The sequence below is a fragment of the Corvus hawaiiensis genome, chromosome 2 (assembly GCF_020740725.1).
Source record: "Corvus hawaiiensis isolate bCorHaw1 chromosome 2, bCorHaw1.pri.cur, whole genome shotgun sequence".
NCBI classification, from domain to species: Eukaryota; Metazoa; Chordata; class Aves; order Passeriformes; family Corvidae; genus Corvus; species Corvus hawaiiensis.
The window spans coordinates 49,331,268-49,347,667 of NC_063214.1; the positions used below are offsets into that span (position 1 = coordinate 49,331,268).

Genomic DNA, 16,400 nt, shown 5'->3' on the forward strand with positions numbered 1-16,400 from the left:
AGCTAAACTTCTTCTCCACAGCCATCACCTAAGTTTCACATGTATTTCCTGCCAAGCCCAGTAAAATTTTGGCTTCCTCCGAACCCTTATCTCCTTAGTCTCTTCCCCTTCCCTTTGCCGACTTTTACAGGATACATTTTCCCCTTTGCTGCCCGACAATCCTTTCCTACTCCTTTCTCCTCTTCAGTTATCCCATTGGTATTCACTCTTGCCTGCCTTTCTGACCACCCTTCCCACAAAACTTATCAGGAAAAAAATGCATTTATCATTCAGCGGCACGTCACCCTTCTTCTCTGTCTCGGTCAATTTCCCTCTTCCCCTCCCCGATCCCTTTTTCTTCTTCTAAACTGCGCAAAGCCGTATTCTCACAATCTCCTCCGGCATCTGCCCTCTAGCTCCTTTTGTGCTCTCTACCACATCGGTCCTGCCCCGGCTCCTACCACACATCCCGAAGCCTCCACAGGCCGTCCCTCCCACCCTGAGGCCGGCCACAAACTCCATCCCCGGCAGCGGGCAAGGCGCGGCGGTGCCAGCCCAGCCCAGCCCGGCCCGGCCCGGCCCGGCCCGGCCCGGCCCAGCCCAGCCCGGCCCAGCCCAGCCCGGCCCAGCCCAGCCCAGCCCAGCCCGGCCCAGCCCAGCCCAGCCCAGCCCGGCCCAGCCCAGCCCAGCCCGGCCCGGCCCGGCCCGGCCGCCGGCGCTGGAGCCGGGGCGCGCCGCCAAAGCGCCGAGCTTTGGGATCGGGGCGCCCTCCAGAGGCGCCGCCGAGCCCTGCCCTGCCCTGCCCGCCAGAGCCGGGAACACACGGGAGAGGCTCGGTGCAGCCGCGGCCGGGGGAGCCCCTGCGCTCCCCGTGGCCGAGGAGCGGAGCCCGTCCGCAGCCGCTCTGTGTCCGCTCGGCGGCTGGGGCGGAGAGAGGGAAGGCGCAGCTCGTCTCCCGCCCCCTGCTCGGCTTCTCCGCCTCCTCCTCCTCCTGGCGCCCGTCCTCTGTTCCTCCTTCCCTCCCTGCCGCGCCGGCGAGACCGCGAGAGCGGCGCCTGCCCCGCCAGGGCGAGGGAAGGCGGCGCAGCCCGCGGGCAGGAAGCTGGATGAGGACGTGTGTGCGGGCAAGGCAGCCCCTCGGGCATGAAGGGGACCGCGGGGACGCTGCCCTGCCCTGCAGCCGAGCGGGGACATCAGGTAAGCGCCCCACACGCCTGCCCGGCCCGGCCCGACCCGATCCGACCCGACCCGACACGCCTCCAGTGCCGGGAGAGGGCAAGCGTCTCCTGGAAAGTTACCCTGCGGCCGCCGGCCGAGGGGCGAAAGGCAGGGGAGGCGGGCGGGAGGCGGCCCGCGGTGTAGGGTGGCACATCGGTGTGTTCGGCAGGACCCGCTTGGTGCTCCGGTACCTCAGTGCGGTGCCCGAGGCTGTGCCTCCCTCGCCGGGGCGAGGCGTGCGGTGCCGGCATCCCGCGGCCCCAGCGGCTCGGCACTGGTGCCAGCGGCCGTGCCGCGCCCCGCAGAAAGTTTCCAGCGGGGTGAGGGGCAGAGAGAAGCGGCAGAGGATCACCGCGGGACGGGAGCGTGGCGAGGGAGAAGCAGCCTTTCTGTGTTGCCGTGGGCAGTGGGTGCCGCGGCTTCCCCCCGGGTGCCGGGAGCGGTGCTGCCAGCAGTTCGCTCAACTTGTTTCACTCCGGCGCTGTTTTCACTCTGGTTTGTTGCAGCGGAATAGGATCAAGTATCCCTAGAAGTGTAAGGTCGGCATCTTTAATGGCTACATCTTACTCTTCTGTGAAATTTACCTGTTTCCTTGTGTCAATTTAGTTATGTTTAGGAAAAACAAACTGCAGTCTTAGGAGAAAGAGATGCACAGCAGTACGCCTGAGACTTCAGTGGGTTTGTTATGTTGTATGACGTAACAGTCAATGCAATTGCTGTTCTTTTTGAGTCACACTTCGTTGGGGCTTTTTAATTGAACATTTGTAGATTAAGCAGAAACTTTTAATAAAATGTGTGAATCATTATAACGCTGCTGGAGATCAAATCCCAGTTTAAATGTTTTGCAATTATTTTCTTCCCCCTTTGCTCATAATTTATATAAAGGACAGACTCAAATAGTTTGCTTAGTTCTTCTGAAGTAACTTAAGGAATCAAAAGTGAACAGAGCTCCACACAGATGTTCTACAAAGCAAAAAAACATTGAACCACTTTAAAAAATAACTAATCAAAAAACCTGTACCTTGGGAAACCTCCTTCTTTCCAAGACTGAACAAAGACATGTACATTGCAAACTGCACTGAAGGTGGAAAGATTCTGGTCATTTCAAATAAGGCAATTTCCCCTTACAGAGAATGTTCTGCACTAACTCGCTTGCTTAACTGGAGATGGTCTACCTTAACTATCAGCTGCAGTTCTGTTTTACTTACAAATTTTCAAATACCAAGGTAAACTCACAATATTTGTTGAAAAATCCAAAGGAAAAACTTAAATGCAATGAACCTAATTTCAATAGATCAAGAAAGTATGAGTAGGTTTTTGGTTTGGGGGTTTATTGTCTTGGTGTTGGGGTGTTTTTTGATTGGTTGTTTTTTAATAGAACAAATTTGAACCAAATTTAGGGGAGCATTCAAAAGCAGACTTCATTTAGCTATGTACATCTGTTGTTGCAGGTAACACCTGGTTGTCAGACCTTGATAAGGCACCGTACTTAAAGTGATTTTCAGGTTGGGACTTTTCTTAATAAGCACATGGATATATTCCTTAAGAGGGTCTATCACAGTTAATGACCCAATGCAGCTCTAAGACTGCTTTACATATGCTCGGGCTTTTAATAATGGACTTTCATATTGCATTAAGCTGAGAGAGGGCTGAGGAAATAGAAGGATAGGCATGTATAAAACTTGAAATGCTTCCCACTTTTGTGCGTTTTGTTCACTGGTTGGGTTTTTTTATTTTTTTTCTTTTTCATTGTCAGCTTCAAATACAACATCTCTCTGGGCTTTCATGCAAGCGGCAGGTTTTATTAAACATATGATACAATTTTCTATTGTAAAATATTCTGTAGTTCTTACTTCCTTGAAAAGATAAGATATGACTAGGGAATTATCATTTTCCTTGACAGCATGACAGTTAGAACTTGGATTGCATAGGAGCGAGCATGTGTAGTGTGTTAAAAGGAGATGTCATTCTGAACTGTCTGACTAACTTTTCAATGTGGTTTTTTTTAGTGAAAGTGAATATATTGCTTGTAAAAGCACTGCTAGGATGTAACTAAGAGGTAAGGATGAATTAATGTAGTGATGCTGGGTTTAACTTAAGATTTTTTGTATAGTTTTAATATTTAGAAGCCTATGGATTTAGTGCCCAGTTCTGTAACCAGATATTTGAGTTAATTTTATTCATATCAGCATCTTAGTTAAATTCACAGTACTGGTACTTTAGCTATGCAGAGGTGGCATATGTTTTTTTCCTATTTAGAATATACTGAAGCAAAATGCTTTGTTTGCTAATAAGGTAGCTGTTCTGATAATGTGTCCAAATTGTATATAGAGATTGCTATCAAAAGCTGATAGAAGCTCATGTTAGAAGTGAGAAGCTTAAATGTAGCTGTGTGTCCAACAAATATTCTTTTACAGCATGCAAAATCTTAGGCAATGAAAATGGCCAGGTGAAGCAAGTGAGGCATATAAAGTGCCATTAAGGTATGGAAGTGTGAGAAGTTAGGCAAAGGGGAAAAGAGGAGGAATTTAGGAATGGAGGGTTTGGTGGTTTGTTTGAGGTTTTATTTGCTGTGGTGGTTTTTTGTTTGGTTGAGGGGGGCTTGTTTGGTTGGTTTTTGAACATGAACATTTGTTCTAAAACCAAAGTTGCCTGCTTTTGTAGGTAATGCAGACCTTGAGGATTTTGGGTAAAGGTGTACATGAAGAAACAGGTGAGGTATTTGCTTTTACCTGAAAACTGTGGTTGCTTATACAGCTTTTTTTCTTATAGTTCTGTTTGCAGACCTTGTACTGCTATATTTAAAGACTTCTCTTAAATCATGATAGAAAACTTTTTACTTCATTGTTAAACCCATCTGGTGTGGTTGGAGTAGATAAAATCATTGTGGAACTAGTTAACTGTGTGTAGTGTTTTTACAGAAGCAAGAAACTGATATAAAGTGGAATATACTGGCTAAAGAAAATTGCATCTCAGTTACAAGTTCAGTTCCCAGACACTGAGAAGTACATATGATAAATCTGTGAAAAGACAGGCCTAGATTTAGGGAAAGGATTCCTTCTGGTCACCACAAACAAGTAATATTTCTGCAGAATGAGCTTTCACTTTGCGTGCACATTCTGGGTGTTTTTCCCTGTCATCTGTTACATTTCTACTTGTTTCTTCCCAACTGAAAGACTCCTCATTATTTAATTTTTGCTTTCTTAGTAACCTTTTTTAGACCTCTCATAGTTAATATTTTCTGCTGAATTCCTTTAATTTCTTCCTTTATTCCTTAGGTAGAGAATATTCTATAAGGAAATTACAGCTGTAGCCTTACTAACAAGTAAAGATTAGTTTCAGTTCAAGGTAGTGTGTTGTCTTTTATGCAAGAGTATTGTATTGCTGATCACTTTTACTCATGGTAACTCTAACCACCAAAATACCAGTGTAGCTACATGCTATGTGTCCTCATCTGGTATTTTCTCAGATGATTATTCTTAGTTAAACTATTTACCTTCTTTAATTGCATCTTAATTTTCTCCCAGATCATGTTTTCAGTTTAACATCGTTATTCTGAGTTGTAGTCCTGTATACCAAGATTCCTAGTTCTAGCTTCTAGATCTCCTTGGCCTTATGTCATGCTCAGATGTAAAAACTATACTCTGTCACTTCTCTTATTAATAAAGGAATAATATCTGTCAGGAAAGACTAGGGGAGCCTTCTCTTAATATGGCAATGTAACCTATTTTCTTAATTAACCGATCTAATGGGTTTCAGTCCATAGAGTGTATAAATATGGGTATTATTGTCTTTTAGAAACTATTATGAAGTCCAAAGCAGGAGTAGTATGTATTTGTTTAAGAAATGTTTTGTTGCAAAACATCACAGCTTTAAAGGAAAGAAAGTGTCTTTTAATTTAGAAACCCTTTTTAATACAATAGTTTTACTGAGCAACCGAATACCTTTTCCTGAATTTCAGGTCAAAATACTCCTGGGCAGTGTCCCTTGCAATCATATCATGTGTACTATTTGTAATTAAAATGCTGTACACAAAACCTCATTAAAATTAACAAGGTAATATAAGTGCTAGTTTTTCTTTTTAGTTTCTGACAATTATTTGTAGTAAGTGACTTTAGTCACCAAATAATGGGGAATAATATGTCAAATTATTGAGCAGTTTGGTTAACTGCTATGCTTTAGATAATTTCTAAGGCTCATTCAAGTTTCACATTTGTACGCATTTACAGAAACATTAGAGGAAAACTATAAATAGTGTTAAGAAAACTGATTCTCTGTTAGAGGTGTATGGCATTGAAATCCTTAACAATCTATGGTCTTTTCTGAAATTGCCATTATATTAAATTTGATGTTATATTTACCTGCTTTCTACTAATATGTAGACTCTTAGATTTAATGGAGTGATTCTGAACATCTAATTATTTTTTTTTCCACTTCACTGAATTGACTCACTGTGATGTTCCAAATTAATATATTTGTCAATATTGCTGTCAAGTCACATTACATGTATCAGCCTCTGTAATTGAAGAATTGCTTTTGGAAACTACAACATATGTGAGTCATACAAAAGTACCCAAATAAATTCCTTACTTGTGGTTGTGCATTAAGCATTCAATACTTCTGAGGATATATTTATTATAAATAATTCTGAAAACTTCATAATATCATGTCTGTGTAAACCTGGAGAGATAGCTTCTATTTGTTTTATAAAAATTGCACTATGGAATTTGGATTTTGTATGTTGAACACCCTTGCTGTCTATTATCATCAAAAATATTGTAAAAACATTGGTTTTCCAAGTTGTAGAAAAGTAGATAGCTTTTAGAAGTTCTGAGAAAAAGGTTCCAAGATTCAAGAAATTGTACAGTGTACACTGAAAACTCCATTCATTAATCTAAAAATGACAAAATAACGTATAGAAGTTGATTCTAAACCAGCAATTTATTTGATTTCAGAAACAAGGAATTTTTGTCTGTAACTGTCAGTTTTCCCAAATTATTTATTTGCTAATGAGGAATTGTAAACGAATATGCAACATTATGTGAGAAAAATGCTGTATGTGAAAAATCATAGCATAATACTAGTTCCCTGACTTGATTTTCTTGGACGCAGCACTTCTTCAGGCTGTGAAGATTTTTGCTTGGAGTTTTGAAGACAGCCCTATTTTTTTACATACAGAGGTGCATATGCACATAAATAAAAAGGACTTTTCCTGGTGCTGATTTCAAAACTTGGAAGTACTTAAATCAAACAACCAAGGAAAGAGAAACAAAATGGAAAGATCTGGCTGATAAAATAAATTTCACTGGAATCTCTCAATCCGTTCTCAAAAACAAACTTCCCCAAATCATTTGAGAAAGAAGTTTGTAACCAGTCTTAAAGAGACTGCAATAGCAACCATTGTGGAAGTCCACAGACATCCTGCCTCCTCCTCCTCGTTATTGGAACCAACATTGAGTTCTGAAGCCTTCTATTCTTTAGAAAGAAGGTTCAGTTTTTAGTATACCATTTGCTGTGTCTTGGCAGTGGTCCGAGTTATTTATTTGGCTGAAGTGCAAGGTCATATTACTTCTCTCAGGACATTTCATTGTTGGATGAGCTGTGTTCTTCATGGTTCTAGAAAGAAGTCAAGAGGTCTTCTCAGGATCTTTTAAGGAATGTGATGAGCTTAGTAAGCCTTTATACAATGGGATCTTCTTCCCTTAGTTCACTGGCTGGCTAATGCAAGGTCCTCCCAGAAGTCATAGAATCATAGAATGGCTTGGGTGGAAAGGGATCTTAAAGATCATCCAGTTCCAAACCCCGTGCCATGGGGAGGAACACCTCTTACTACACCAGGTTGTACAAAGCCCCCTCCAAGCAAACACCAGAATGTCCCAAAAGAGTTCGGGATCATACAGTAGTCTCTGTATTACTGGAGGAAATCATACTCGTAGTTAGGGATTGCGATCTGTGTGGGGGAACGCTCAGGAATGTACGCAGGAGTCTGAGTTTCAGCACCTAATGTGGAAATGGCTGTGACTGTGCTGCCAGTGTAATTGTCAGGTGCAGCAAGCACAGTGCTGCAGGAAGATGTGTGTGCTGTCTTTACTTACTGTAAACAAATAGTTTTAGTGAGTGACACCAGGACAGATAGCCTTCAGAGAGCCTTCTACTGTAGTCTGATTAAATCATCTTGTCAATTATGGCATTTTAATTCAAGAACATTTAATGCTTTCTTCTTGTTCAGTCTGTGTAGAGAAAGCTACAGTATTAAATGTTGATGGTCTGAATCACTTACTACACCTTTGAACTTAATAGTCATGTTAAGCTGTGGTACTGCTTGGTTTAAATACCACCTAAAAAGGCAAAAAAAGCAGCTGTGCTTTGGGGGTTAAGTACACTCACTCATCATGGCTTTTTTAAGGATGGAATTACCATGACATTTCAGTCAAGTTTTGCAACAATTTACCCAAGGTATCACTAAGGACTTCTCTGTTCCAAAAGATTTTCAGGTTAAGCATTGTAGACATTCTGCAGTTCTTGGTGCAACTGAATGTAGCTTTGAAAGCTACAGCAATATTACAGTGTTGCACAGGTCTTTATGCATTCTCTTACAAGGGTATACATTAAGAAATTGAAAATGCAACTAAAAATACTGCATTTTAAGGAGTACAGTTGGTTTCATGTTACTTTTGAGCATTGCATTTGCACCAGACTTGAGGCTACTGAAATCTTGAATTCTAAATTCTCAAAGGAAAAGCGAAGTCAACTTTACTTAGATCAGCAGTGAAAATTGTGCCTGTCCTCCAATCAAATTAACAGGGCTTCAAGAAAACCATATGCATTTATGGGAAAAGATTTTTTTTTGTCTTCTTCAATAGTATCCTTTTGTTAGCATATGCTGTCTTCTTAACAGCACGTTTGACTGATGGCTGAGAGCAATATAGCAGTCTCATCAGGCCTGCCTTTTTAGGGGAAGTTATTATGGTACTTCTGAAGTGTCTGCAGTAACCCATCAACATGGGTTATTGGGTTCTTAATACTGTATAAATAGGATATATGTATGATTCTGCTCTTTGTCCAGCTTGTATCTTGCCTTCCTAATCCCTATTTAGAGATTTTCCAAGAATAGGGATCGCTTTTATCTTTTTAAACACTAGCATTTGAGCAGTAAAGGAAGTATGCCTAGATTGTAAAGAAATTTTCACTGTCATTGCTTTCTTATTCCCATAAGTGAAGGTTAATCATTTCATTAGACAAATGAAATATCTGTGCTAAAAGGAAGCATCCCTCCCTCTCTTTAAGTATGGTGCTTTTATCATCTACTTTTATCTACTAATGATTGCCAAACTGTTCTCAGTTTTGGGAGTATTTTGTGGTAATCTCTCCAAGACACGTCTTAATATTTTTTCTTGGGATTTTTAGTGTCGTACAACGTCTCGTACACTACACATACTGAATTCTTTGGAATATTTTGAAGTTATGTGTTAATTATGCAGTTTTTGTCAGGAGCCATATTCAGATATTTTTGTGTTGGTTTTTTTGTTTGTTTGGTGTCTAAAGGGTAGGTTAACTTGCAGCCAGTTGAATCAGTAACCCAAACTAAGCATCCATTGTTACTGTTTGCTCAGCTGAGTCCAAAAATATGCTAATAACAAATCCATTCAGTCCTCCGTTCCAACAAAAAATGCAAGCGTGCCCAAGCATGCCAGTGAATTCTTGTCTCAGGTTTCCAGTAGAGTTGGCACCTATATCTGCATGTATGTCTTTGAGCATGCCAGACCTTTCTCTGTGATGGATGCAAAACTGATTGAAGACATTACACTGACAGATAATAATTTTTGGACATGCATGCTGATTCATGTATTCTCTTTAGTCCTATCATTAAGCTGGTGAGGAAGTGCAGAAAATTTTGCCATTTTCCCAGCCCACATTTCCAGCAGATATTTACTGCATCCACTCTTGGCTGACAGGCTTACTTCAAGGTCCATGCCTATCAAGAAATCAGCACCTCATGCAAATATCCAAGAGTTGAGGCCATCTGTGAAATCTGCTCCTCATCTATCCATCATTAGGGTTTATTGACTGTACTGTTATTTTCAGGTATAATCTCTGATCAGGGTCAGTCTCTTTCCCATGAATACTGCAGCTTTCAGCCCACTGTGTAAATGATGAGCATGGACTCGAGGCTTTTTGCAGAGTGTGCAAAAAGTCGTAATTAACAGCAAAAGTGACTAGATGAAAATAATTTTTATGGCTGCCTGTAAAATCCTGTTTTTGTTTTAATTGCAGCTCCATAAGGTTTTGGAAAATTTTGTTGAGCTATGGGAATACTTTTTTGGTTGAGTTCTCTACAAGCTTACCTTACAGCTATGTCTGCAAGTCACTTATTTTTGCAGGCAATTTTTTTTAATTCATGTGGCAAAATATTCTAAAAAAGCTAATATAGGTTAATATAGGTTTACTAGTTAGCACAAGATTACTTCTTGGCACTTGAATTTGTCTTTGTCTTGTGATTTTTCCATCTCTTACTAATGAGTTGTGGCAGTATTCTCCAAATACAATGCCTTCATGAAAGCAGTAAGTTAACTAAAACAATCAGCAATCATATTTTTTCTACTTTATTGGCAATTGTGAAAAAAGAAGAAAATGCATACCTGACAATAAGCAGCTTGACTGAGGTTGGTTGTAGTCAACAAGCTGTCTCTGCAATTAGCTGCAACAGACATCATCTAGAAGTAGCCCAATCCTGGTACAAATCTCCTGATAGTTGACTTTGAGTAACTCTGGTAAATGAATTCATTCTTTCTGTTCATCCTTTTGAATAGCTTATTATTGCAGACCTTATTCTAAAGGAGATGCTTGCATGTCTTTTCTTCCTGTTAGTTTTAGATGTAAATTCGTTTGGTATTAAGTACATGAATTACGCTTTTTCACAATCTAGGTCTTTGATGGGGCAAAAAAAAATCATGAGATAAAATTGACATGCTCCAGGCCTTTGTCACAAGAAACCAGTTGGTACTGCGTGAGGAACAGGGACAACTGGTGATATCTTCAACAGTCACAACAGATGGCAGAAACAGGGTGATTTGAATGGAAAGCAAATACTATCTCCTTTTTCCCCCCTGTAAAACAGCCTTACACTAGAACATTATTCTTTAGAATCAGTTGACAGGAACAAATGAGAATCTTTCACTGGAACTATGTGTCGATAATAGCATGAAAACAAATGTAAAGATGTCTGAAAGGTACTTGAAGCAGTTTCATTTATCTACTTATGATGGGTATTAAAATCATAATAATTTTCTGATAACAGTTCTGGGAAATGGTATACTCTTAAAGTATGTGAAGTAAGTCTCCTGCAACATGGAAGGAATGTCTTTATATCATAGAATAGAATCACAGAATGGTTTGGGTTGGAAGGGATCTTAAAGATTATCCAGGTCCAACCCCCTGCCACAGGCAGGGACACATTCCACTACATGACATTGCTCAAAGTCCCATCCAGCCTGGCTTTGAGCACCAGTACATCCCAAAAGAGTTAGGGATCAAACAGTAGTCTATTGCAGGTAATCATACTGTAGTTAGGGGTTGCTATCTGCATAGGGATATGTGCAGATACAGGCAGTAATCTGAGTTTCAGTAACTAACGTGGAAATGGCTGTGTCTGTGCTGCCCATGTAATCGTTAGAAGCAGCAAGCACAGTGCTGTGGGAAGACGTGTGCACTGTCTTTACTTGTTACTAACATAGTTTTAGTGAGTGACACCAGAACACTTAACCCACATGACTTTACTTGAAGAGGAATCTTCAAAGAGTTTATGAAATCACAAGAACTAACAACTGATACAAAATTCTCTATTTCAGAACATATTTATTTGGAAATATACTTTAAATTTTCATCTGATGTGTTCTCTATGCTGATAATTTATATTCAAGAACTCCTTTGGGCTGAGAAACGCTTGCCTTATTGTGGAAAGTTTAGTAAGAGGTACTGAAACTAGATTTTGAATTGTTAGTAGAGCAGCTAAAAATGGAAAACTTTAATTTTCTTTTTCCTGCATTGTTTAGTATTTCATTTTAAGTAATATTTTTAAAAAATCTATGAGGATCAAATGTTTAATTGAATTATTATGATTCTGTATGAAAATTACATTTATGATACTTATGAACATTACAATGCTCTCAGATGCTAATCCAACCGAAAATATTAAAGTAGGCATAGTTAAAATGCTTTTGTGTCCAGGGAATAGCAGGATTCCATTTCCTGTAGGTAGACACAAGTGAGTTCACTGCTACAAACTCAGCAAAATAATAACTTTTTTTTCACAGTAGTTGAATCTTAAAATATTCACTATTCAGTTGAAAAATTAAGTAATTTTGGTGATACTGCAGGTTAACACTTAAGTGCTAAGTCTGACTTGTTATAAGCAAGACAATTTTCATTACTTTCCAGTCTTAAGTAGTACTATTGAGTTTTGCTAAGCAGTGTTGAAATTTCAGCAGCTGTGTCTACTCAAAATCATGTAAATGAGCTAGCTTCTGTTCCAAACCCCTTCAGTTCTTAAGGAAAGTGGAGACTTCTCTAAGCTTACAGCCATTGGTAGTAGCAAGTACTTTCCATCTATCCTCTGAAATATTGGACATCAGGCTATATTTTGATGGGACACTCCTGTTGCTCTCTGTTCTGTGCTTAACTCCTGCAGATTGTTTTCATTGTCTCCACTCTTTCTCAGTCCCTTTTTCTTGTTTGCTTCTGTCATCTTTTTCCTTGGTTTCTTTTTTTGCATGTTGTTCCTATGTCTTCATGTCTCTTACCTCCTATAAAGCAATCTTATCACTTCTCTTTAGTATAGATGACACTTCCTTTCTTCCTGAGCATAATCCAACGGAATTTTGAAAGTCCGGTGAAAAGCTGTCTGGCCTCATTTCATAGAAAAATTCCGTAGTGAGCTCCAGGAACTGGAAGGAGAAAGCACAGAGGAAGTTTTGATTAACTTAGCAAAAGATTTCTCATTAGGCAGTTCCAGGAGGTCATCACAGGTTAGTTTTAGGTAAAATACAGGGAAAACATCGTTATTATTATATGAGTTTTCTTGAGCTTCACCTTACTGATGAGTCTTTAGTGGTTTTAGTGTCTATAGGCTTTCTCATCACATTTGTCATAAGAAACCATGAGGTTCATTCTAATGAGTTTGATAGTTCTAATTTTTTTGTAAGTGTTCTCCATTGTCATTATTGAATGATTGTCTTTCCCACTAAAAGATCTTTGGACTTTTACGATTACAGAAGTGTCTGTTCAAACGAGAGAACATTTTCCTCACCTGTGCTTCTTCACAGAATTAAACCAATATAATTAAAGCTGTGCTACTGGTGACTTTGTGTTCTTGAATAGCTCAGCTTTGTCTCTGGAAGTAACAATGCCATTTTGTGCTATTAGGAATGCCTCTGGATATTTGCCTTACATTCTCATAGCAAATTTAATACATATTTTATGTAACTAGAGTAATGTCTTAGTGAGAAGTGGTACTCCAGTTATTTGTCTAATTTTATAATAAAACCGTAATTATGGTTTTATACTTATTCTGTAAATAACAGACTAAATAGGGCCTAACTTTCCAAGTGAATAAATCTCATAGCTTCTTTAGTGACAGGAGACACATCCCATGCCAGGTAACCTTTTGTTCAGAGGCAGAAAGTATAGCCTTACTTAGAGGTGTCAGACTATATTGCAATCATGTAAGAATCCAATTATCTTTTTAAACTATTCCTACTTTTTTTTATTTTTTTTATGACCAGCCATGCTGAAACTGTAATGAGAATTCTCAGGTTTACCTCACCAGATAGATGGCAGAATGAACATTTTTATAACGGGAATAAAAGCAGTTGTGTTTTATCACAAGGCCTTCCTATTATCTTACTTCACTTTTGTAAGGTAAGTAAACATTACCTCAGAAGAAACTTCAAGGAACACCCCTGTTTCTGTTATGTGTGTACATAAAAATCCATATGTATAGCCTTTTTTTGTATTACATTTGCATATTTACTTCTCAGCTAGACTTGCTGATACATTCTGATTATGTAATATTTCCTGGCTACACAAATCGCTTTTTCACATTTTCATTAAACCTGAGTTCATAGCAATGTTAAGGTCATCATGTTTTTGTAACATAACCATGGGAGCACCTTATCAAAACTCCTTGTTGCTAAAGCAGCTTGACCTTGCATTTAATTTACTAATCAAAAATACCATATCTTTGTTTTCCTTTTTAAGTAACAAACAAGGTCACAGTAACTGGACAAGGGGAGAGCACTTAGCAAACTGCTTGGGCCTAAACTTCCCGCTAAGATTGCTGAAAATAAAATCTTTAGAGTAATTCTTAAAAACTCTTTTTTCCCACCCTAGAAATATTAGGCTTACTCTGTATTCATTATAGACTTTCTACAGTGAATACAGAGTAATTTGGACTGTGCTACTCCAAATAGTTTGAAGTGAGCTGCTGCTCTCAAAAACAATTGATTAGCCCTACTCCTGAACTCTTCCTAAAGACCTTCATGGGCCAGTAGGGAAAGGCTGTGGATCATTCTGTGATGGCTGTCCAGTGCCAGTCACTATTTTTTTCTAAAGATTTATGGATTCTGCTTTGGCATGAGATTGTATTTGCCACTGTGACAAGAAGTAGGCTATCTGGTCCTTTGGAAATCAGCTCACTGAAAATGTGCCACCACCAGAAGGGCTTCATCCTGTATAGTCCTTGTTCCTTGGTTTCTGTCCCAAGGATCCTGAGAAATAAAGTACCAGAAGTGGATTGGCCTGCTATTGCTGTTAAAGTTAGTTAATCCTGGCCCTGAAAATTCTCTGCAAAAGGTGGTAGCTGAGAGAAGGCTAAATCTGAAGTGAATTGTTATGTGCTGCTAATGCACTCTACAAGAAATTTTAAAAGCAGGTATCTAACACATGTTGCATAGGCAAAAAGACAAATTCTGTTTTGAAGTTCACTGAAAGTCAATCTTATAACAAATCCTATGGATTTGTAAGTATTGGATGTTTGGAATATTACAATTCTTAAAATGTCACACCTATTTAAAGTACTGTGAGTACTTTACATAGGATACATACATAGGTAATAATGGAGATGTTAAACATTAGCAGGTGTCAAGGACATGTTAAATGCTATGGAAGTTGTCCTTCTAAGAGGGGAATTTGTGATCACATGCCGAAGCTGTCATCCTGAAAAATTATAGATCACAGCCAAATGAATGTAAATTTTTTCATACCTGATGTGTTTTGACAGACTGTGTTCAGGATTTTACGTTGAGAATTTACATTGTATGTCTGGGCTGTGTTTCTTAAAGTTCTTGAAAGATTTAAAAAGAATTACAATTTACCTGCTGCAAACTGAGTAAAAACAAGCTAAGTAAAATCTAATTCTTCTTAAATTATAAAATAGGAAATATTCTTTGTAACATTGAACCTTATGTATACAAACTTATAAAATGCATAAGACCAAATACAGTCTACCTTTTCGCAACAACTAGCAAGGTATCCCTTTTCTGAAGTGTACTTCTTATTGGGAATATTTTGGGAGGCATTTACCTGTACTAAATATGACCTACTATGCAATAGGTCTTTAAAATAATTTATGACTTGCTGTATAGTGCATATACAGTTAATGTAAAATAGTGCAGTGGCTATAAATTTAACAAGTCCAAAATTCTTTCTCCAGAGCAGAAGCAAAGGAGTTGTTTTACACAGGAGAGTACGGTATTTTATTTAATGTAACTTGGAAAAAGCTATAGATGACCTAGCCACATTTTTGATTATAGACTAAAGAAAGGGACAGGGAAGTGGGAAACCAAATTCAGAAAGTTACTAGCTATGGAAGCATACTACTTCACCTTACAAGAGAATGCCTAAACAGCCAGACTGTAGATTAATATTAAATAGGTTCAGTCTCAAGCCAGTCTGTTCATGCTGGATTGTTCTGTAGCAAAGAATATTAGATTCAGATATAAGATGGAATAATAACAAAGGACATTGTAGTATAATCAGAAAAAGACTTCAGAGAGAAATATGTCCACTGACTACGTCTGTTCCTTGAGATGATTAGTGGGTACTGGCTCACGTCTGCTTTTCCCAAGCCTGATACTCTTCAGAAAGGTAAGTTGCATCCCAGCTGCATATAAGCAGGAGTGTAGATGGTGTGGCAGCTACTTCAGAAGAGTTTAGATTTTCACAGCATAGTCTTCTTTATTCTTGAACTGCTTTATCTCTTGAATGTGTTGTGCTGTTTATACAAGCCATTGGTTTGTGGTAATTCCCTAGATGTGACGTTGCTGTAACTTCACCATTGGTGAAGCTGTGATCCCAGAGTGTTTATATAAAGTTGTCCTGGTTTATGGAATACAACTTCATGAGCTAACATGAAATGTTGTAGTTTGGCATCTGTGATCATATTATAGTACAAAGTTTGAAAGAAACTGCTGTCTTGTGAAGGATGATTCTCTTTGCCTGTTCGCTTTCATCAAGTGTTAGGCCTCACTACACAGAACGTTGGCTCAGAAAATTGAACTCAGTTGTCCTATTGAGTTCAGAACAGGATTGGGTCTAGAATTTTTCTGATTAGCGCCTGGGATATCTGACACCTGCTCTTCCATTTTCTGGGCACTTGTCCTTATTGAATAGGAGAATGATACTTCTCTTTAAAGTGTGCAAAGCCCCAGCTTATACCTGAGGAATGACTTCAGCCTGAGCAAAATCTGAGTCTTTTCATACTTGCAGAAAATGTAACTGAAAATCATCCATATTGAAAATAACCAAGTTTATAGGGAATATGTTCAAGGGGAGGTCCCATTTATCTTGGTGTAGTTTATGGGGTCTATTTATATTGCTTTCCTCTACGTAATGTTTATAACTGGCAATTGCAGTGCATAACTGTCTACAGAGATTTGTGGACAGCCAAGGAACATTTTTGGATTCCTTGACTAGTTCTACCAGCTGAATGTATATTGTGTAGGTCAGACAGGTTCTGATGATGTCTATAGTGTTCTTAACCTATCCTGAGATGCCATCTGTATCACTCCCAGAGAGTTAGTCTGCACTGCGATGGTTCCACTCAAACCCTGCTCCCTAATACAAGTAACAACTATTCTAACAGAACCCAGTACAGGAACAACAGCTCAGTCTTGAACTCTTGCAGGTAGAAATGAATTATATGTTTG

The 16,400-nt window shown here is 39.3% G+C and overlaps 1 protein-coding gene across 8 annotated transcripts in view; it reads left to right on the forward strand.

The window, feature by feature from the left end:
• The first annotated feature begins 972 nt into the window (after positions 1–972).
• The window catches only part of SGCG (sarcoglycan gamma), a 112,127-nt gene continuing 96,699 nt past the window's right edge, over positions 973–16,400 (forward strand). For 6 of the 8 annotated variants that reach the window (XM_048294891.1, XM_048294887.1, XM_048294894.1 and 3 more), the window contains exon 1: positions 973–1,176. The gene's annotated coding sequence lies outside the window, so the exon portion shown is untranslated. Of the gene's footprint in view, positions 1,177–3,206; positions 3,257–3,861; positions 3,911–12,977; positions 13,114–16,400 lie in introns of all 8 variants that reach the window. The other 2 variants (XM_048294889.1, XM_048294888.1) reach the window with 1 other exon arrangement.